We start from the raw sequence: 22,467 nt of genomic DNA, 5'->3' as shown, positions 1-22,467 counted from the left end.
TTATAACATCACATTCATAATTTATGCTGAAAAAGAGATGACTCCAACTTTTTTGCTGCATAGCCAAACTGGAAGATACAGGAAATTGGACATTGTGAGGTCATTGTATAACAATCTGAAGACTACCCAGATATCAAGGACCTTTGGCAACTCTCATACCATGAAAAACAAATGAATGGAGATTAAGGTCTTGATCCCGGGGTATCTAGAAATTTTAAAAGTAATTGTTCAAGAATTAGGAAATTGACACTTTATTTCTGTAATTGAAATGTTTAAGTTTTATTTGGATTCATTAGGTCTCATGATGTTTAGAAGTTGGAATCCCAACATGCGTTTTAATGACTGTCCTCTTTTGGAACAATCTGGCTGTTGGGGAATAGTTGTGGTGCTTTGACTAATGGGATATTGGTTGGTTGCTGTCCCTTGTTCTCAAAGAAGACCAAAATGATGTCACTATGCTAAAGTCAAGTTTCAGTGTGTCCAGTTGTGACTGATCAGATCAATATGAGTTTGGAAGCTCTATCACAGGTTGGGCACAGAACTTGTGTGAGTATTTGGGGTGGATACTCTAAATTTGCACATCCTGACTTTCCTTTGAGCTGTTTCAGTTCTGCCTTGATCATAAAGCACATCACCTTCCCTGATGTGGGCATCCCATGCAGAACCATCCCATGCCAGAGTCTGCCATGTCACACAATCAAATCCAAAGTTCCTGAGAGAGACCTTGAAAGTGTCCTTGTATCACCTCTTCTGATAGACTTATCCTGAACAGGGAAGTCTCAAAAGCTACCTTAAAACCCTGGACCAGATGACACTTAAGGCAGCTTCCTGCTCTCAACAGATGATCTAATATGACTTGGGAGCTTAGTACGCTGGTCAGGGTTACAGGGCTTTGAGTCAGTTTGGGCTGGTGCATATCCTTTAAGGCAGAGCTTTATATGCATAACCCTTTTGTTTTGCTTTGCGGAAAAGAAGAATTTACCTAGATATTGTAATAAACCAATAGTATAGAACCTAAAATCTTCCAATCTGTGTGAACCAATTGAGAGGAATATTTGTGGAAAATAGCTAAAACTGGTGATTCAGGAGTGTTTATAGGGAAGGAGATTTTGAGAAAAAGCATAATACTAATCACTGAATCTACCTTACATTGCTTTATTTTTAAGAATAGCAGCAAAGGTTTTTAATAATGAGTTATTCATTAGAAAGTGGGAAGTTTTTACTAAAATAAAAATGGTGGGTGGGACTTGTAAAAGATAAAGGTGATTATTCATTTTCTGAGACAACCATACTTTTTACAGAGAACTTTTTATAATTTCCTAAGTATTACTTTTTCAAAACATCTGTGCCTCACCAGTGAACCATTTTTGAGCCCCTTCCCCCCATCACCTGAGAAATACCTAAAACCTGAACTGGACAAACAGGAGAGACATTTTTGGCCCACTCTTAGCTTAACCTACCATCATGCTTTGCATGCTCTGGCATAACAGACATGCTTTGCTTTGTTCTGTGAGTGAACCCAAAATGCCCCTTCCTGTGTCAGCAACTACAGGGCCAGATGAAGCTGACCAGGAGCATTCTTCTTTTGGTGAGTGCAAAGGACAAGGCACCTTGAACTTCGCTATCTTAAATAATGGTACTATTGTTATGTTATATTATGTCATGTCAATGATAAAAGAAACCCTGACATCCTGGATCAATAATTTCAATTGACACCTTGACATTCTTTAATCTTATTGTGTTTACCACCTATCCTATTAAGAAATTCCTTTCTCATATTATGATTGACCCATGGGATTCTAAGTGTATAAAGGTTCTCCTTTAGTTTGTTTATCTCTGAGCTTAGAATTCTTTACTGACTCCATCATGCATGATTCTCTGACTTAATGACAATAAATAAGCATGTTATAGCACACATACAGCCTGATTTTGTTTCATTCTTTGGACCAAACTTTTGGTATATGGTTGACAATACATACATACATACATACATATACGCGTGTATATGTCTATATAAAATATTGGTCTCTAGTGGGTTTTTGGGAGGGAGGAAGACAACTTGGAACTCAAAATGGAACGAAAAATAATCAAAATGCTCTACAAATTAATACAATGTACGAGTATTTCTTCTTCATGAAGACGGTCAGCCTCTGCAGGGAAAAGTAGCAGAGCTGGAAGATACTCGAAGGAATTAGCACTGACACTGTTTGAGGGGGTAGATGACTTTGTTGAAAAGGAGTTCTCTAAAGGAGAAGGAAGGAAAAAACTGATCTCTCTCCCCCACCCACCACCCCCCAGAAGCCCATCCACAGCCATGAAAGGCACGTGGGAGGCTCCCACCACACCCACCAGCCCTGTACTTTCCAGGTTTCAGTCCTGCTGCTATCTAAGACAGATCTCAGCGGTGGCCTCAGGGGAGTCTGCAAGAGGACAGGGTAGGTGCAGTGGAAGCAAAGTCTCAGTGTCCATCCCAGCCAGAGCAAGGGCCCATTGGTGGGATGGGCTGGCAAGTGAGGTGGCCTTGGGTTGCGTTTCTCAGGAAGGTGTTTCCTATTCCAACACACCAACAAACTGTCCACTGCAATGGCGAGGGGTGGCGGGCTGTGGTGTTGCTCATCTTTGTTCTGTAACAGCTCCCAATGAAATGATTCCAATCTGGGGGCCAGTGCCCCAAAGCCAAGGGGTGGAGTGTTAGAGGACCACAGAGCAGCTGATCCCATCTTCTCCCCTGAACCCCCATGGCACTGTCACCCAACAGGACAGTTATGGTGCCTAAGGAGGAGCTGACTTCACTTAGCTGGGCAGGCTCTGGAGCAGAGGACTCTGGGATGCCAAGGCTGGTTTACAAGGTGTGGGCATAGCTTCCGAGGTATGGAGGGGGATGTCCAGGGGTCTCCTGTTCCTTAGCATATCAGGCTAAGAGAGGGAAGGTCTTGCTCCTGATCAGGCCTCAGACTCTCTCAGAACACATTGACACCTGTCATGGATTGGGAGGGGTCGAGAGGTAAGGAGTCCACAGAAGTGGAGAGTGGAACTCTGTGTGGCTCAAGAATAGTGGAGGGGCGGGGGGGAGTTTGGTTTTCAGCTGCAGGTCAGACTGTTGTCAGTAGGTGTTTTTAGTCCTTATGACTTGTACCCTGAATATACTGAGTCAAGCCAGCTACCTCCAAAACAAGGGATCCCTTCTGGACTCCTGACATGATGGAGAGGCTGGGAGAAGAAAAATTGCAGTCCCAGGAGGGGCCCTCACCATGACCCCCAATCTCAGAGACTTTCCCTTACACCTTCTGGGCTCTCATTTCTGTCCCTACTTTCACTCCCTTCCCCCTCTGAATGTCTCCCCCATACCTCTCACCACAGGGTCCAGGACAGACCTGAAGAATGGTGGTTCACCTCTGCACTCCTGTGTCAAGGGTCTCAGGTCCTTGCAGTGCAGGCAAGAGGCTGTCTTTTTGTTTTGGGGTCCTGTATGGGGTGCTAAGCATAAAGCAGAAAAGTAGCCATTCAATTAGGACATACTTGAACCACTATTCATTCACTCATTCAATGAAAACTTTCTAGTGAGTCAGAGAACTGGCCTGTGGAGGATGGAAGGAAATAGGCAGGCAGGTAGCAGGATAGAGGAATTGATTTCTGCATTTATATGCCCAGCCCCATCCAGGTAGGAATTCACTTTTCCTTTGATTGTTCACATGCCCCTGCCCCACATACACACCACATGCATACCTGTGCTCAAAGTCTCAGGGACAGGAGTCCCAGCAGAACTTGTGGGCAAAGTACAAAAGGGACCCTCCTCACAGTCCCAGGGCAGAAAAGAGTGCTTGTGGTCACTCACAGGCCAGAGCACAGGCCAGGAGAGGAGTAAATATCTCTCCTTAGGTCAGACCACCTTGGAAGACCTTAAACCTTACAGGTCCCTAGAAGTATTTCTGAAAACAGCTGTCCATGAAGCTTGGGACAATGCATCCTCCACCCTGAAAGACGAGTCCTACTTAATCAAAGAGTTAAAAGTCAAGTAATAGGCTGTGAAAATGAGGAAATAATGGAAAATTTCTGACTATAAAACCTTACAATGATGACAAGGGAGGCCAAAACACACACTCAGAGGAAAATAACAAAGTCAAAGCTCCTAAATCCAAAGCCTCCAAGAAAAGTATGAATTGGTCTCAGGCCATAGAGGAGCTCAAAAAGGATTTTGAAAATCAAGTAAGAGAAGTAGAGAAAACATTAGGAAGAGAAATGAGAGTGAATGAAGGAAACCATGAAAAACAAGTTAACAGTTTGGTTAAGGAGATGCAAAAAAATACTGAAGAAAACAACACTGTAAAAAGCAAACTAGGTCAAATGGTTAAAGAGGTCTGGAAAACCCATGAGGAGAAGGATGCTTCAAAAAGCAGCATCAGGCAAATAGAAAAAGATACACAAAAATTCACTAAAGCAAATCTCCTCAAAAAATAGAATTGGAAATATGGAAAAGGAGGTCCAAAGGCTCCCTGAAGAAAGTAATTCCTTAAAAATTAGAATGGAGCAAATGGAAGCTAATGACTTTATGAGAAATCAAGAAATTATAAAACAGAACCAAAAGAATGGAAGAAAAGAGAAGACAATGTTAAATATCTCATTGGAAAAATAACTGACTTGTTAAATAGATCTAGGAGAGATAATTTTAAAATTATTGGACTACCTGAAAGCCATAATCAAAAAAAGAGCCTGGACTTAATTTTTCGAGAAATTGTCAAGAAAAACCACCCTGATATTCTAGTACCAGAGGGAAAAACAGAAATGGAAAGAATCAACCAATCACATCCTGAAAGAGATCCCCAAATGAAAACTCCTAGGAAGATTATAACCAAATGCCAGAGTTCCCAGGTCAAGGAAAAAACGTTGCAAGTAGCCAGAAAGAAACAATTCAAAGGGAAAAAGAAAACTGGGAAAGAATTTTTGCAACTAGTTTCTGAGATAAAGACCTCATTTCTAAAACATATAGAGAACTGAGTCAAATGTACAAGAACAAAAGTCATTCCCCAATTGATAAGTGGTCAAAGGATATGAACAGACAGTTTTCAGAGGAAGAAATTAAAGATATCTATAGTCATAGTAAAAAATGGTCTAAATCACTATTGATTAGAGAGATGCAAATCAAAACAACTCTGAGATACCACATCACACCTATCAGATTGGCTAACATGACACAACAGAAAGATGATAAATGTCGGAGAAGATGTGGGAGAGTTGGGACACTAATTCCTTGTTAGTGGAGCTGTGAGCTGATTCAAGCATCCTGGAGAGCAATTTGGAACTATGGCCAAAGGGCTACAAAAATGTGCATACCCTTTGACCCAGCAATACCACTTCTAGGACTGTATCCCCAAGAGATCATAAAAATGGGAAAAGGTCCCACATGTACAAAAATATTTCTAGTAGCACTCTTTGTGGTGCCCAAAAACTGGAAATCAAGGGAATGCCCATCAATTGTAGAATGACTGAATAAATTATGTTATATGGAGGTAATGGAATAATATTGTGCTATAAGAAATGATGAACAGGAAGACTTCTGAGAGACCTGGACTTATATGATCTGATGCTGAGTGAAAGGAGCAGAACCAGGAGAACTTTGTACACAGCAACAACCAGTGTGTGAGGATTTTTTCTGGTAAACTTAGAACTTCATTGCAATGCAAAGACTTTAAAAATTCCCGATGGTCTTTTCAGGCAAAATGCCTTCCACATTCAGAAAAAAAACTATGGAATTCGATCACAGAATGTAGCAGATCATTTTCTTTAGTATTATGCCTTGGTTTATTATATGATTTCTTCCATTCATTTTAATTCTTCTATACAACTTGACTATGGTGAAAATGTATTTAATAGGAATGTATGTATTGAACCTACATAAAATTATATGCCATCTCGGGGAAGGAGGGGGGAGGTATGGGGGAAAGAGCGGGAGGGAGGGAAAAAAATCTAAGTTAGATGGCAGTGATTGTAGAACACTGAAAACAAATAAATAAATAGGAAACAATTTAAGTATTATGGAAACACAATCAGGATAACACAAGATGTAGCACTGGTACATGAAAAGATTGGAGAGTTTAAAATATGATATTCCAGAGGACAAAGGAGCTAGGATTACAACCAAGAATCACATGCCCAGAAAAATTGAGTATAATCCTTCAGGGGGGAAAAATGGATATTTAATGAAATAGAGGACTTTCAAACATTCTTCATGAAAAGACCAGTGCTGAATAGAAAAACTGATTTTCTAATACCAGACTCAAGAGAAACATAAAAAGGTAAACAGGAAAAGAAAATCACAAGGGACCTAATAAACAAGTCGGGGAATAGGATGGAGAGAAATAAATTAAGTGATAGTAACTGAGAAAAAAATTTTGAAGCAAGTTACTCTGATAAAGGCCTCATTTCTCAAACATATAGAGAACTGAGTCAAATTTATAACAATAAGAGTCATTCCCCATTGATAAATGACCAAAATACATGAACAGTTTTCAAAGGAAGTAACTATCTACAGCCATACGAAAAACATGTTTTAACTCACTATTGTTTGGAGAAATGAAAATGAAAACAATTCAGGGGTACTACCTCATACCGACTAGACTGACTAATAGGACAGAAGAGGTAAATGACAAATGGTGTTTGTGGGGGAAAATGGGGTATTGATCCCATTGTGGAATTATGATATGATTCAACCATTCTGTAAAGCAATTCAGAACTATGCATAAAGGTCTATAAAACCATGCAAACCCTTTGACCTAACAATACCACCACTAGATCTGTTTCCCAAAAGAGATTAAAAGACAAAAAAAGGAAAGAGATCTATATGTACAAAATATTTATAGCAGATCTTTTCATGTGTCAAAGAATTGGAAATTGAGGGGATGCCCACCAATTGGGGAATGGCTAAACAGGTTGTGGAATACAATTGTGATGGAATACTTTTGTGCTATGGGAAATGATGAGTGGGATGCTCTTGGAAAAGCCTGGAGAGACTTGCATAAGCTGGTGCAATTTGCAATATATTGTGTACAAAATAAAGTAATGCAACGATCCAAGACAGCTCTGAAGGACTTAGGATGAAAAAATGCTATCCATCCCTAGAGAAAGAACTGATGATGTCTGAATACAGATTGAAGCATACTTTTTTAAACTTTATTTTTCCTGAGGAAGGGGTTTTTGGTCTATGTTTTCTTCTAAACATTATTATTATGGAAATATTTTGCATGACTACTCATGTATGACCTATATAGAATTGCTTGCTTTCTCAATGAGAAGTGGGGGTGGGGAGGGATGATGGAAGGAAGAGAATTTAGAACTCAAAATTTTTAAAGTGAATGCTAAAAACTGTTTTTATATGTAACTGGGGAAAAATAAAATACTAAATGAAAAGTTTTTAAAAAGAAAAAATAAAAATTTTGCAACAATATTCATTAGAGAGATTGGTCAACAGTTTTCTTCCTCTGTTTTGGCTCTTCCTGGTTTGCGCATCAGCACCATATTCATGTTGTAAGAGAAATCTGGTAGGACTCCTTCTTAGCCTATTTTTCCAAATAGTATATATAGTATTGGAATTAACTGTTCTTTAAATGTTTAGTAGAATTCACTTATTAATTCATCTGGTCCTGGAGAGTTTTCCTTAGGAAGTTCATTGAAGGTTTGTTTAATTCCTCTTTCTAAGACTGAGTTATTTCTTTTATTTCTTCTTTTGCTAATCTGGGTAATTTATTGTTTTGTAGAATTCATTCATTTCATTTAGATTGTTAAAATTATTGACATATAATTGGGCAAAATAGCTCATAACAATTGTCTTCATTTCCTATTCATTGGTGGCAATTTCACCCCTTTCATTTTTGATACTGGTAATTTGGTTTTCTTTGTTCCTTTTAAAACTCAAATTAAGCAATGATTTATTTATTTTATTAGTTTCTTTTTCATAAAACCAGCTTCTTGCTTCATTTATTAGTTCAATGGTTTTCTTCCTTTCAATTTCACTAATCTCACCTTTGATTTTCAGGATTTCTCAGTTGGTGCTTATTTGGGGATATATAATTTGTTCTTTTTCTGGGTTTTTTTAGCTGCATGCCTAATTCATTAATCTGATTTTTCTCTATTTTATGTATACAAGCAATTACAGATATAAATATTCCCCTAAATTACCACTTTGGCTACATCCCATAAATTTTACTATGTTGATTAATTGTTTTCATTTTCTTGAATGAAATTATCAATTGTTTCTATGATTTGTTCTTTGACCCACTTATTTTTAGGATTAGATTATTTAATATAAAAGTAATTCCTAATATCTCTTTCCATTGTCCATTACAGAATGTAATTTTTATTACATTATGGTCTGAAAAGGATGCATTTGCTATTTCCATTTTTCTGTATTTGGTTGTGAGGTTTTTATAACATAATACCTAGTCATTTTTTTGTGTAGGTGTCATTTACTGCTGATTAAAGTGTTCATTCCCTTCTACTCCCATTCAATTTTCTCCAGAGATCTACTATATCTAACTTTTCCAGGATTTTATTCACCTCCTTAACTTCTTTCTTCTTTATTTATTGGTTGGATTTATCTAGTTCTGAGAGTGGAAACTTAAGGTCCCTCACTAGTACAGTTTTATTATCCATTACCTCCTATATTACCTCCTAAAACTCATTCAATTTCTTCAAAAATTTAGATGCCATACTATTTGGTGCATTTATGTTTAGTATTAATATGATTTCATTGTCAGTGATACCGTTCAACAAGATATGGTTAACTTCTTTATCTCTTTAAATTAGACCTATTTTTGCTTTTGCTTTTTCTGAGATGATTGCTACTCCTGCTTTCTTTGCTTCAAATGAAGTATAATCAGTTCTGCTCCAGGCCCTTACCTTTATCCTGTGTGCATCGCTCTGCTACATTTCTGTTTCTTGTCAACAGCATATTAAGGGATTCTGGTTTTTAATTCATTCTGCTATCCACTTCCATTTTATGAGTAAAGTTCATACCACTCACATTTATAGGTATGATGTATATTATACTAACTGTATATTTCTCTCCAGCCAATTTGTGTTTGTTTATTCCCCCCTCTCTCTTTAACCACCTATTTTCCCTCCTCATAGGTATTTTACTTCTGAACACTGACTTCCCTATTATAACCTCCCTTTTATAAGTCCCCCTTTCACTTATATTATCCCTGTCCCTTTTTATTTCCTTAGGACACTGAGGTCCTTATTCAAAATAAACAACCAAGCATCCAAACTCTGCTTCACAGCACTTCGATGAGCTGGACACCTTGTTCAAATGCAAAACATATGCTGGTCAAAAAGACTTTTATGGACAATTCAGACAGGATAAGCATTCACATGGTGGTCAGAAGAATTGATACAAGGACACTCTGAAGGTCTCTCTCAAGAACTTTGGAATTGATTGTGTGACATGGGAGATATTGCACCAGGATCACTCAGCATGGCAAGCCCACATCAGAATGGGTGCTGTGCTGTATGAGCAAAGCAGAATTCAAACAGTTCAAAGGAATGTCAGGATGTGCAAATTTAGGATATCCACCCCCAGTGTTCACAGGGACTATTTTTGTCCAACCTGTGGTAGAGCATTCTGAGCTTGTATGGGTCTGATCAGCCACAGCTGGACACATTGAAACTTGACTTTATCATGGTGATGTCATTTTGATCCTCTTTGAGAAGGAAGGACCACAGTCAACCACCTTCCACTGGGAAAGCCTGGAGAGCTTCCCAGGTAAAGCAAAAGTCCACCAGGTATCATTTGGCCCTCACATGGAGAGGAGTGAGTGAAATGTTCACTGCTGGCCCAGGGTGGAGAGCAAGGAGTAGGGGTGCCCTGGCAAGGTAGCCATCTTTCTTATTTCATTGATTATTTCTGCTCTGGGCTGCTGGGCTTAGGAAAACCTCGCGTGTTTCTCCCTCTCAAGGTGGAGAAGGTCTTCAGTACTCTTGAGTTCTCTATGTCTCTTTTCCTCAGAAAGCTCTGCCCATATATCCTTGTCAGCCACTTAAGCTCCCACAGTCTCTCTCTTTTCGTTCTGAGATTCTTGTACCTCACAAGGTCATGGTGCACCAGTCCTTGTAACCCCTTTCTTAATTAGTCATAGACTTTGTCTTTTAAAAATTGAATTATATTTCAATTATCTTTTGAATTAAAAAGATTATCAAAATTATCACTTATCAAAAATTTGTTTTTTCTTCCTCCTACCTACACTCTCTCATCCCCCTCCCCCAATAAAAAAGAAACTAAAGCCCTATGAATAAATAGACACAAGTCAAGCAAACAAACTTCCCCTGTTGGAGATGTCCAAAGATATGTCTCATTCTGAAAATTTAGTCCATCCTCTGAAGTGGGCAGCATGCTCCAGCCTGGTCCTCTGGAATCAGGGTTGGTCACTGTGATTCTCAGCATTCGGGAGGTTTTCAAATATTTATTTGGCTGTCCTGGTACAAGTTGTTCTGCTGGTTTTGTTTATTTTGCTCTGCATTGATTCATAAAAGGCTTCCCTGGTTTGTCTGAAACCATCTCCTTCATCATCATTCACTCCAAAACATGTGCAGCCAGTCTGAAATGAGCGCATGCTGCTTTAGTTTCCAGTTCTTTGTCATTCCAAAAAGTATTATAATTAAAATGTGTGTGTATAGAAAAAGAGAGAGGAGAGGAGAGGGAGAGATCTCTCTCCCTCTCTCTCTCTAAATGCGCTGTAGACGGAGAGAGACAGACAGAGATAACAGATTCACACACACACACACACACACACACACACACACACACACACACACACACACACACACACACACACACACATATATATCTGTTAAACCTTCTCTTCTTTCTTTGCATTCTTTGGGGTGGAGACCTAGACATGGCGCTTTTGGATAAAAGGGTATCATGCATAATGAGATCATTTTGGAGGCACATTCCCAAACTGCTTTCCAGAAGGACTGGGCCAATTCCCAGCCTCCCCCAAAGGTCCCGTTTCCCTGCAGCTCCTCCACATGGGTCATTTTCCTTTCTGGACAGCCTAGAATTCTTAACACTTTAACTTGATCCTTCACTCCCCTAAACCCTGTAGGTGGAGCCAGAGAGCAGCCTCTCCTGCTAATCCTCAGCTGCTGGAAGTTGTCAGAGAAGATGCCTCTTTCAGGTTCCTCTTTGACTCTTGCCCTGCCCTCCTTTACTTTAATGCCAAGCAATTAATATTCCAGGCTTCCTTCCTTAGGCATTTGTTTTCCAGATATTGCACTACCTGTCAGAAGGCTTTGGCTCTCTCTCTCCTCTCTCCCTCCCTCTCATATCTTTCCCTCTCCCTCTGTTTTTCTTCCCATCTACATATATCTCTTTCATCTGTCTCTCTCTCTTTCTGTCCCTCACCCTGCCTCTGTGTCTCTCTGTCCTTCCCTCCTCTCCCTCTCTCTTTTTCTCTCTCCCTCTTTGTGTGTGTGTGTGCCTCTCTGGATCTGTCTCTGTGTCTGTGTCCTCTTTCTCTCCTCCCTCTGTCTCTGTCTTTCTCTCTCTCCTCTCTATCTCTGTACCCTTCCCTCTATCTCTCAGCACTTACTGGACTCTGCTTCTTAATACTCTCTTTTCAGCAGCATCATCTCTAGGGCCCTGGGTGTACAATGCCTACAATGGCTCCATGCATCCCTTCAGTGCAGGTATATATGCTAATGGCTGGAGCTGATAACTCAGAAGCAGAGACTAAGAGCTTCCAGGTACCTTAGGTATCTTCGCCAGCTCCCAGCTGAACAACAGTCCTGTCTGCATCTTCACCACGTGGTCATTGAGTGTCTGCCTATGGACTTCCAAGGTAGGGGAAGTCATGACTTTCAGGGGAGTCCCTTTGCAGGTCTAGACAGACCTAATCCTCAAGAGAAATCAACCTCTCTGAAATCTTCACTCAGGTCCCAGCTGTGCCCTCTTGGACTCATCTGAGTCTCTTTCCAAACAATCCTTCACACACCTGAAGACAACCATGTTCTCCCCTCAGTATCTTCTCTTTTCCTAGGGAAATACCCTCAATTCTTCCCCCAGTCCTCCATAGCAAGTTCTCTGGTCCTCTCACCATTCAGGTCCTTGTCTTCTGGACACATACCTCTGCACACACTCTTCACACCTTTTATAAAATGTAGTGGCCCAGACTGAACATAATTCTCCAGATGGGGCCTGATCAAGGTAGAGTCTTACAGAACTACTGCTCAGAGGAGTCTGTTGGGGGGCGGGGAGAGAACAGAGAACGTTCTGAGGGAGGACAGTGTTAGCAGCTGGGGAGAGAAGTGTTGAGGAGACTGCATTCTAGTCTTTTAAATGGGAGATGTCATTGAAAGGATGGAAAAATCTCAGGACTTGTTTATATATTCCCTAGAGGCACACCAGACAGCCATACTATGGAGAAGGGCTCACAATGGAAAAGGACAAGAATTGGAGTTTCAAGGAGAAATTTTTTTAAGCTCCATTGGGATCAAAAGAAGAAAGATGGGAGAGGACTTGTTCTGAAGGGCCTGGTACCAGGAAATGATAAGGAATGGAATTATCCAGCTCTTTCCTTGCCTCTCCCTATAGTGTTGACTCCAGCATGCTGTGAAGGGTTCAGGTGTCCTTCCCAGAGGAGGCTCATTCAGGACTGTCTCCAGCTCAGCCTGGGCTTGGGGAAAGAGGAATGAATCTGCACTGAGAGGACGGAGGGGTACCTCTCATCTTAATGACCTTGGGAAAATCTCTCAAAGTCACTGGTCTTCAGTTTCCCAATCTGTAAAATGAAGGAAATTATCTCCAAGATCCTTTCCAGGGGCAACTTTATGCTGTTCATAAAATATGAAGTTTCATGGTTTACTACGTGGGGAATGAGACAAGAAAGAGGAAAAATCTTACCAAATGTGCCCAGGTTCTTTGTTTCCAAAAAAAAAAAAAATGTCACTAGGAATTCACACCTTCATATTTCGCGCAGTTCAGAACCAACCTTATGCTGAAACAATACTCCTCCCCATCTCAATAATTAAGCTCTTTAGTTTTGTCACTACTGTGTCTGACTCTTTGTGATGCCATTTGGGGTTTTCTTGGCAGAAATACTGGGGTGGTTTGCCATTGCCTTCTCCAGCTCATTTTTCAGATGAGGAAACTGAGGCAAACAGGGTTCAATGACTTGCCCACTCTTACCCAGCTAGTAAATGTCTGAGGCCTGGATTGGAACTCAGGTCTTGCTGACTCCAGGCCCATCCACTGGGGCACGTCACTGCCCCTTTTTCAGTGAGACAACTCTTGTCTCTGACTCCCAATTTCATTTACTGGACTCTGATTTCCTCTGTCTTCTTGGGTCCCTTGCTTGCTTATCTTCACGGCCTGGGGAGGTTAGCAGGCTTGCCCGAGTCCCAGCTGGGATGGAGGTCATTAAAGCTGAGGTGGCAATGCACCCCTCCACAAACCAGTCTGCAGATTTCTTCAGTCCTGGGACTCCCGCAACTTTGGGTGGGGACAGTTTTTTCCTAACTTCTAAGGAGAGGAAAGGGTCACACTGAGGAAGGCTGGGGGCTGGAAGGTCAGCGGGGGAGGGCTGAGGGCTGAGACCTTCTTTTTCTCCAGTGCAAGCTTCGAGTACAAGAGCCGTTCGCTCCCAGGATGATGACGGGAGGGAGAGAGACAAGGGCCTTCATAGAATCAGATTTCAAACTTGGGCGTGCTGATTCTGCCCAGTTACCAATGACGATGTTGGCCTTCTATTCGCTATTGGCTGTCACAGCCTCTGCGAAGTTAGGGATGCCTCCCTGTGCAAACCCAGGGCAAACCAGCCCCAGGGTTCTTGTGCTTCTCCACCTGCAGATCAGTAAAGGCTGTGTGCTCTCTCTCCTATGTGGAGGCCCTTGGCCCTGCTGGAGACATGGGCAGGGAAGGAGAGAATAGTTTGAAGCGGCCGCCTTTGCGACAGAAAGCTCCTCCGCCCCAGCCTGTGGGGGGAGGGGGGGCCCAGGGAACCAGCTTCTCAAGGTGGTGCTGAAAGAATGGAGCCTTGAATGTGCGTGTGTGCCCCGGGACCAGAAGCCGGCCACCCCTCAGCTGGCTTGGCAGGAAGGGGCAGGGGGCTTGGTGTGTCAGTCTCTTAGTTTGGGAGGGTGAGGTGGGGCATTGAGGCCGAGATGTCAGGAGGGAGAATGGGAGCGACAGTCCTGGGGCCTTAAGAAGGGGCAGAGCTGTCCGAGAGCCCCCACATCCAAGAGCGAGGACGGAGAACCAGCAGCAGCTTTGTTTAAGAGCTTCACGGAGGATCGTAAGATCGGGGGGGACTGTGGGGGAGGGAAGAGGGTGGTGGCAGGTGAGGACACAAGGTGGGGGCCTGAGGGTGCGGAGTGAGAGAGACCCTGGCCGCGGACTAGAGGTGAGGGCCGGGAGAGGGGGCAAGGTTTAGACGAAGGGGCACCTAGGACCTGCCTGGGTTGTTAATGAAAGCGTTTTGCTGATCTCAAAGCGCTATAATCTCGAGAATCACTACATCCCCGCGCAGCGTGCTAGCAGCCTTGGGGGCCGAGGGGCTGGGATGCTGATCGTAGGGAGGCATCTCCTGAAAGCGGGTGTGATGGGGTCATGGATCACGCACTGGGTTTGGTGGCAGACTAGTGGCCGTGGGGGTCGGGTCTATGCGGTCACTGCCCTGATCCCGGGCCGGGTCCCCAGGTCTCAGTCTCTCACTCCCTGAGGTATTTCGACACCGCCACTGCCAGGTCCGAGCTCGAGGAGTCGCGGTTCCCCTCCATGCGCTGCGTGGACGATCAGCACTTCGTGCGCTTGGACAGCGACAGCGGGAATGAAAAGATGGAACTGTGGGCGCAGTGGATGGTGCACGTGGGAAAGGTGGAACCAGGCTACTGGGAACTGAACACCCCGACCTCCAGGGCGAAGGCCCAGGCTTACCAAGTGAACCTGCAGACCCTGTGCAGCTACCAGAGCTCGGGCGGTCCGTGACGTGGGGGCATGGACCTCAGTGGGGGAAGCCAGGTCCGAGCCGTCCCACGGTCACCTGCGGCTCCTACTGGGGACGGAGGAGCTGAAGGAGTCGCTTTGGGGCCGTCCCGGTTGTAGAATCAGCGAAAATATGACTGCGCTGCTCCAGGGCGGCGACGGGGCAGAGGTTCACACGATCCAGGACAGGTGTGGCTGCGAGGTGTTCCCCCAGCTCATCGTCAAGCGTGGGTTTGACCGATACTCCTATGCCGGGCCGGACTACTTGGCCCTGGACACGGAGACCTCCATGTGAAGAAGCACCTGGAGGTGGGGAAGGACACGCTGGAGAGAACAGGTACCATCTGGCTGCCCCCGAGTGTGCTCGGCACTCAAGGCCCCCCGTGGCCCTTCTCTTCCTTCCCTGCAGCCTCAACCCCGGGCTCCCGACCCCCAGGGACTCCTTGTACGCCAGGGCCTGAATTGCGGGCTTTTCCCCTCCCCATCCTTGTCCAGGCGAGGTCAGTCATGGGCGTTCAGAAAAGCTAGTCTGGGATCACTGAGGGAAGGCTTCCCAGGGAGAAGGGGATTTCAGCCTCAAAGTCGAAGTTATATTTGTTTATCTGTGTCTAGGGTTCTTGACCTGAGGTGCACTGACCCCTGAGGAATTTGATGAGAATTGTCAGGGGGTCTGGGAACTTGGATGGGAAAAAATACGTCTTTATTTTGACTCAATCCTAATGGAAATGTAATCATTCCTTTGACTTAAATTTTCAACAACCAGAGTAGCATTCAGAGTAGCTTCGCCAACTAGCACACAAACAAGTTAAGATTTCCTGATCTAGGTGGTAGATGAAACAGCAATAGAAGTGGTCAGGGAACATATCATTAGGTAAAGGAGGGTGCATTAATTTGTGGCCAAGTTAACCAAGTCACTGGGCACCATACTGTCCAAATGTTTTCAGATAAGCTGTCTCAGCATTTAACTGATAAGTAAGAATCCTGTAGGCTCTAACAATGTTGAGAACTAGACTTGTTTCCTAGTAACAGAATGATGAGGAAAACACACCTGTATGTTAGGTGCCCTTAGGCACTTTCTTATATATGAGTGTGTGTGTATGTATATACACTGATACCTATGTGTGCATATATATGTATGAGAGACAATAACTACTAACCAATCAATTCATCGATAAGTTATGACCCAGAAATACCAGGACTTTTTCCAAAGATGGTTGTGGAAAAGGAAAAGACCCTCCATGTTCTCAAATATTTGTAGCAACTCTCTTTGTGGTGGCCAAGAACTGGAAGTCATGGGGATGCCCATCCATGGGGGAATGGCTGAACAAGTTGTGATATATGATTATTATGAAATCCTACTGTGCTATAAGAAATAATGGAAACATGCAAAGACCTGCAGGCAATAATGAAGAGGGAACTGAGCAGAACCGTTGTATACACCAACAACAATGTTGTTTGAAGAACAACTCTGAATGACTAAGTCTTTCTGACTATTATAAATACCTAAGTTAACTCCAAGGTACTGATCAAGGAAGAAGCTATCTGCATCCAGAGAAAGACCTGATAAATAGAAGTATGTATAGAATGATCTTACACACACACACACTCACACACACACACACACACACACACACACACACATTTGTGTCTAATGGTATCTATCTCTAGGGTGGGGGAGGGGAAGAAAAAAGGGAAACAATTATATGGTAACTTTATTAAATATGTACTAGGAATAGCAATTTGTACATAATAGACTTGCACTTTCATGTCCAAGTATCTTTTTTCATTCAACTATTTTGTGTAAAAGTTTGTTTTATTTCACAAGTTCAAAATAAGATACTTGAACATTACCAAAAAATCAAAGCTACCACTGGTTCCTGTGGGCTGCAGGCTGGGAATCAGTGACTAAGCCAGATTCAAGGCCACAGCTTTGTTGGTGTTGGGTTGCTCAGTCTGTCAGGAGCCCAGTTCACTAGGACCACTCTGAGCAAGGACAAAGGGAGGAGATAATAGGATAAAGAGGTCATCAGGGAAAGAAATAAGACAAAAGGCCTGGCTTTGATCTTTTCCTCCTTTTCAGTGATTCCCTGCACTTTCCTGGCATCCTTATGCTTCCCCAACTATTCAGGATCTGGTCCCCTCTTTCTGGTAGGGGTGTGCTTAACAACAGCTAGCTGATTCAGGTTCAATGTTGGGATGGAATGAAACCCTCACAAATCACTCAACATTAAAGAAAGGTTGACTTTGCCCTAACACAGCAGGGAGATGCCCCAAGGACACAGTGACACTTTTCTGGCGTCCATCTATAAGTTTGGTTAAAAGAGACCAACAGGCAAGGGGATCTATAAATTCATGTTGTTCATTTCCTTAAGCTAGGGAACGTATAGATGGAGTCAGAGCTTTAATTCTGACTGACTGATAAAAGGATGAGAAGGCTTTTATATGTTTTAGAACAATCCCAACTCAGGATGTCTGTGTCACTCAAAAAGTATAGGCTCCATATATTTTTACCTATAGCATGAGAAAGGAAATTTCTTAGTAGAATAGGTTGTCAATACAATAAGACAGGAAAATCGACCAAGTGTCCCTTGAAATTACAATCCCAGCACATCTGTGTTTCCCCTGTAGAGCATATGTCCATAGGATACCAAGATAAAAGTTGCACTATTCAATCCAGGGTCCTGTCCCCAGACTTCCTGTCCTTCAGTGCTTACAAGCAGGAAGAATGCACTTGCTCAGCCTCATCTGGTCCTCTAATTGCTGACACAGGAAAGTGGGGTTTTAGTTCACTCAGAGAGCACAGCATGTCTGGATGATTAGTTCAGGCTTTGGTCCTTAGTGGGGTTTAAATCAGTGGATAGGACTCCTCTCCTATCCAGGTGGAAACTTGTCTGGTCAACAGCACAGGGCATGGCGATTCCAAAGGGGCCACCATGTGAAAGGAGCCACAACTCCCTGTGGAAGGGACTTTAGGAGCCCTCAGGTCACCAGGAAGCCACTTCAAGGGAGACAAAGATCAATGAATCCTAGAGACAGCTTTGTGGCCTTTTAGGGAAAACTAATCCTTGTTATGGGGAAACCAGAATCCCTGGTCCCATTGCATCCCACCCCCAAAGACCCAGGGGTCCTCTAAAAGACCTGCCACCATTTCCTAATTTTCCAGATTTGTTTGGACTATTGTCCTGGCCCAGGAAATACAAGAAGAAACTTTGCCTCAACAAAGAGTAACCAAAAGAAAAAGGGGGAAAAATGAGGAAGATGAAAAAAGTCAGGAATTCTAGACTTCCTCTTTCTCCTTTGGATGAACTGAGCCTTGGAACTTAATCATCTAGACCTGGTGTCAAATACAGCACATTAAAATGGAATTGGGAACTATTTTACAAAATAAAGATGCAATAAAGTATAAATAATGTTCATATGTGGTTTTCTAAGCCAATGTGCAGCCCAGGGATCCTTACCTACACAGCTGGGCAGGCAGCAAGAGCTTGTTCATTAACTACATGACTGGTCAGGGAGCTGACAGTGAATATGATAAATAGGAAATGTTTCCTGACTCCCCCCACCCCGAGAGACTAAATGGCACCCTGCGCTCACTTCTGGATGGGAGAGGGGAATGAAAGTTAGGAGCCAGCATTCAGAGGCTGGGCCTCAAGGCAAAGAGGAGGGAAGTGAGGAGAGCAGTTTAAAAAGAGTGAAGATCTTTAGGTAAGAAAGTTGTGAGCAGGAAGGGAGACAAAGGCAGACCAAGAGACGCTGTGTCCACTCCCCTAGCTCTCTCCACTGTATGAGCTGTCCCTATTACGATTCCAGCTAATTGTGCTGAAGGCTTGCCTGCTGAGCTGGGGGACCAGCTCACAGCGTGTGGCCCCAGTGACTTACTGGGCACTTTGTCCCCCTGAGGACTCATTGTCCATGATAGGGCAGCAACCTGCCCTCCCAGCTTTATGTCCCACCAGTGCCCCTCAAGTCCTCTTGATTGTAGCCAAACTGTCTCATTCACCATTCCTCCATCAAGAAGCAGAAGACCTTAGGTCTAATTTCCTTCTGCTACTCCACTAATAAGCATGTCAGAGACACCCATAATGGGGACTGGAGCCCTGTGAAGGTCTTCTTGGGTGTGGAGGCAGAGAGAAGGAAAGCATCCTGCTAAGGGAGTGGTACTTCCTCCCTCACCACTGGAAAGGGTGAGGGCCACTTTGATGGGTCTTGTGAACTGGGAGAATTCTTCCATGGGCTGGAGATGTTCTTTTTTGACAGACTGAGCCGGAAACAAAGGAGATAGCCCTTCTCTAGGAACAGCTTGTTCCTCTTTCCATGGTCTGTAAGTGAAAGAGGGAGATAGTCACTCATCAGGTCTGGGGCAATGGGCACTCACTTGACCTGAAGGACAAGATCTGAATTCATGAGAGAGGCAGCCAGGGTGAATGGCACCTTCACCAGAGGCTGCAGCACCCGGGATTGACCCACTGGGCACTGAATTGGTACTACTTATGAGTTGACCCTTGGGAGTAGCAGCTTCATCTTCTGTCGTGCAGTCAAGGGGAGTTCAGCTTTGAGGCCCAGGTTGCTGTGGAGGTCAGGGATGGGCCTTTTGTGTTGTGATTCCCAGTGCTCAGACAATGGTGGACACCTCGGCTCCAGGGGCTTCCAGCCCAGTTTGGCCATTTGCTGAAAGTGGGGAACATCATCCTCCATCCAGGTGTGGGTGCCCTACATCATGAGTTTCTGTTTAGTGCTGTTGATGGCCAACTGCATCATCCCGTATAGGAACAAGATGGTTTTCTGCCAGGATCCTGCCAGGAGGTCAATGCAGCTGGGGCTTCTTTCAACCTGACTTGACTTTGCATTTGATGTGAATTCTCCTCCTCTATCTCTTGCTTGATCCTGCAGGAATGCAGTCCATGAGAACTCATCTTTCTGAACGCTGAATATTGGCCAGGCTCTCATCTGCTTCCCTTTCAGCTCTGATTCTGAACTGCCATGGGCCCCTAGTGGTCTGGGGAGGGTCACATCTCTAGTTGCAGGTTTTGGTGCCATGCTCTCAGCTGCCACTTCTGTCCTCTTGGTCACTTAATGTCTTTGGTTTGGGGCTTGGGATCCAGGAGGCTGGATGGTCCTGCTGCTACCACTGTCTTCCCCTTTGGCACTGAGGGCTGCAATGGTGATCTGGATATCTGTGTTGGTGGAAACTGCCCCCACTTGGGTATTCAGCACAGTGAGGTGGGAGATGATCTTGCTACCTGTTGGAACGTTTGGAAGACCAGGTTCTGTCACCTCCTTGGAAGGCTGCATTTGGCTAGACTCTGTTGGGCAGCAGTCCCTTCAGGCTCCTCCTTTGCTCTTTCACCTGGGGGTATCATGGATAGGAAGAGGCAGTTTCTGTCTCTTGAGAATCAATGTTTGAAGAGAGGTGGGGGACACTGGACTGCTGCCTCTACCACTGCCCCAGGGCAGGTCTCCTGGGGCCAAGCCTCCTGTTATCCTCAGCTTCAGGTGCTGAGACAGGGTCCGGTAGGGGGTATCTTAGGCCGGGAGGGAGAAAGAGAGGGATAAGGAACTTTCACTCTGTTCTTCTGTTTGAAATTGGTGGAATTTTCTTTATGTTATATCATTTATGCCTGTTCTGATGAGGGAGAATTTTCACTTTACCTTCTCTCTTTCTCCTCCAGAGATCTCCATGTATCTCTGACAGATCAAATAACTTCTCCGTTTCCATAGGGAGAAACAATTCTTAGTAGCCCATTTCTCAACTTTATTCCAGCTGCAAATATAAAAAGCAGTTCTCCATGTTTCATTGGACTTTTCATGACTGTGGTTCTAAGCATTGGCTCTGACTCTCATTAAGGGTGTGACCTTTGGGCAAATCTCTTCTCTGTGCTTCACTTTCCTCAAGTAAATTGATGAGGGTCAGACTAGATGAATTCTGGAGTCTCTTTCAGCTCTAATCCTATAACTTTTGATGGTTTAGGAGCTGGTGACATTCTAGGATGTGGCTGTGGACTTCACCCCAGAGGAGTGGGGCCTTTTGGACCATCCTCAGGAACAACTGTACAAGGAGGTCATGCTGGAGAATGCCCAGAACCTGCTCTCCCTAGGTAAGGACACTTCCTCTAGATCTATGAATCTACCATCAAAAAAACTTCCTTCATTCCCTTCCTAGTATTCAGGATTTGGAGAATTTATCAGTGATTGGAAAGGCCAAAATGCAGATCTCTTACATCTGGGACAATCCTCTTCCTGCCTGATTTTCCCATTAAAGGCCTTTGCCATGTGCGATAGAAAATGAGAAGTTTCCTTTGTTGCCCCTGAAGTTGTCCCTTACTAGTTTTAGGGAAACTGAGGTCAAAGATCAAACCAATGTTGAGAATCTCAGATTAATCTCAGAGAATCTCCTTGAACATGAATTTTGTCTCTCAAAATGCTCGGGCAGCTTTTCCTTGGAGTTGGGCCATGCAGGAAAGCCCTTACCTCCCAAAGCAGCCTCTTCCCCTTCAGGTTGAGTCCGGTCTTTGGAAGGTTCTTCTGGTTGACAAGCATCCATTTGTGCCTCACAGCTCCTGGTCTTATTCTCAAATGCCTGGAGTAACAAAAGGGTTCTTGGTTTTCCTTCTTAAATCCCAACAATTCCACCAGAAATGGTGGGAAAGGAAGGAAATATAAACATTTACGTATACGTACCATGGGCCCGCAATGTGCCAAAAAAAGTTATTTAATTTCATCCTCCTAACAAGCCTGTGAGTTAGATGATATTACTATCCCTAGTTTACATTTGAGGAAACTGAGGCAAGCAGAGGTTAAGTGGCTTGCTTTGGGAACTTTGCTAGTAAGTGTTTGAGGCCAGATTTGAACTCAGGGCGTCCTGAATCGAGGCCAAACTTCTCTCTCCACTGTACTACCAGCTATCTCTTACTTTCTAGATAACAGAATCTGTGAATTTAGCCCTTGCTTCTATGACAAACATGGAGAAAACAGAATTTTCTGCTTCCAAATTGGCTTCCACATGATCTCCTTCCCATTCCTCACCAAAGTTTCCAACAGTAAATATCATGGACAAGGATCCTGAGGCATGCTGGGAATCCTCTGTGACCCTCCTTTCATGCCCCCTTTCCCTAAACAGAGCTACCTTACCAATCTTCTCCATTTTCTTCCCTTCCTTATTCCTGTGCCCAGGACTTCCAGCGAAGATGTGATCTCCCATTTTGCAGGAGGGGAAGCACCTTGGATGCTGGAGCAAGAAGACCCCAGAACCTCCTGTCCAGGTGAGTGAGGGGAAAGCAGGTTTGTGAGGGCTGTTAGTACAAGGGTAGCTACATGTCACAGTGAAGGGAATGTTAGACTTGTGGGCAGGAAGACCTGCCTTGTCTTTCTTTTTCAGAAATTTTTTCACAGTAAAATCATGGGAAAGTCTTTAAAGCTGTTTCCCCATCTGTTAAATTATCTGTGCCTTCAGCTGTGTTCCTGGAATAAAACTGTGATCCCATAAGATCTATTGT

At 43.7% G+C, this 22,467-nt stretch overlaps 1 long non-coding RNA gene and 1 pseudogene across 2 annotated transcripts; both read right to left on the bottom strand.

Moving 5' to 3' along the window:
• Positions 1–1,141: 1,141 nt before the first annotated feature.
• Positions 1,142–15,433, bottom strand: LOC140508239 (uncharacterized). 2 transcript variants are annotated; one of them, XR_011968354.1, is made up of 3 exons: positions 11,744–15,433; positions 3,375–3,477; positions 1,142–2,977 (listed from the first exon to the last, which is right to left on the bottom strand). It is a non-coding gene; the product is annotated as an uncharacterized lncRNA (long non-coding RNA). The 2 variants fall into 2 exon arrangements; XR_011968355.1 differs by having other exon boundaries at positions 1,142–3,477.
• A 1,240-nt stretch (positions 15,434–16,673) lies between these two features.
• On the bottom strand, positions 16,674–21,515 carry LOC140507289 (forkhead box protein M1 pseudogene; annotated as a pseudogene).
• Positions 21,516–22,467: the final 952 nt, after the last annotated feature.

Source organism: Notamacropus eugenii, chromosome 5 (genome assembly GCF_028372415.1).
Source record: "Notamacropus eugenii isolate mMacEug1 chromosome 5, mMacEug1.pri_v2, whole genome shotgun sequence".
In the NCBI taxonomy this organism is placed as follows: Eukaryota; Metazoa; Chordata; class Mammalia; order Diprotodontia; family Macropodidae; genus Notamacropus; species Notamacropus eugenii.
This window is presented reverse-complemented; position numbering and strand designations above follow the sequence as displayed.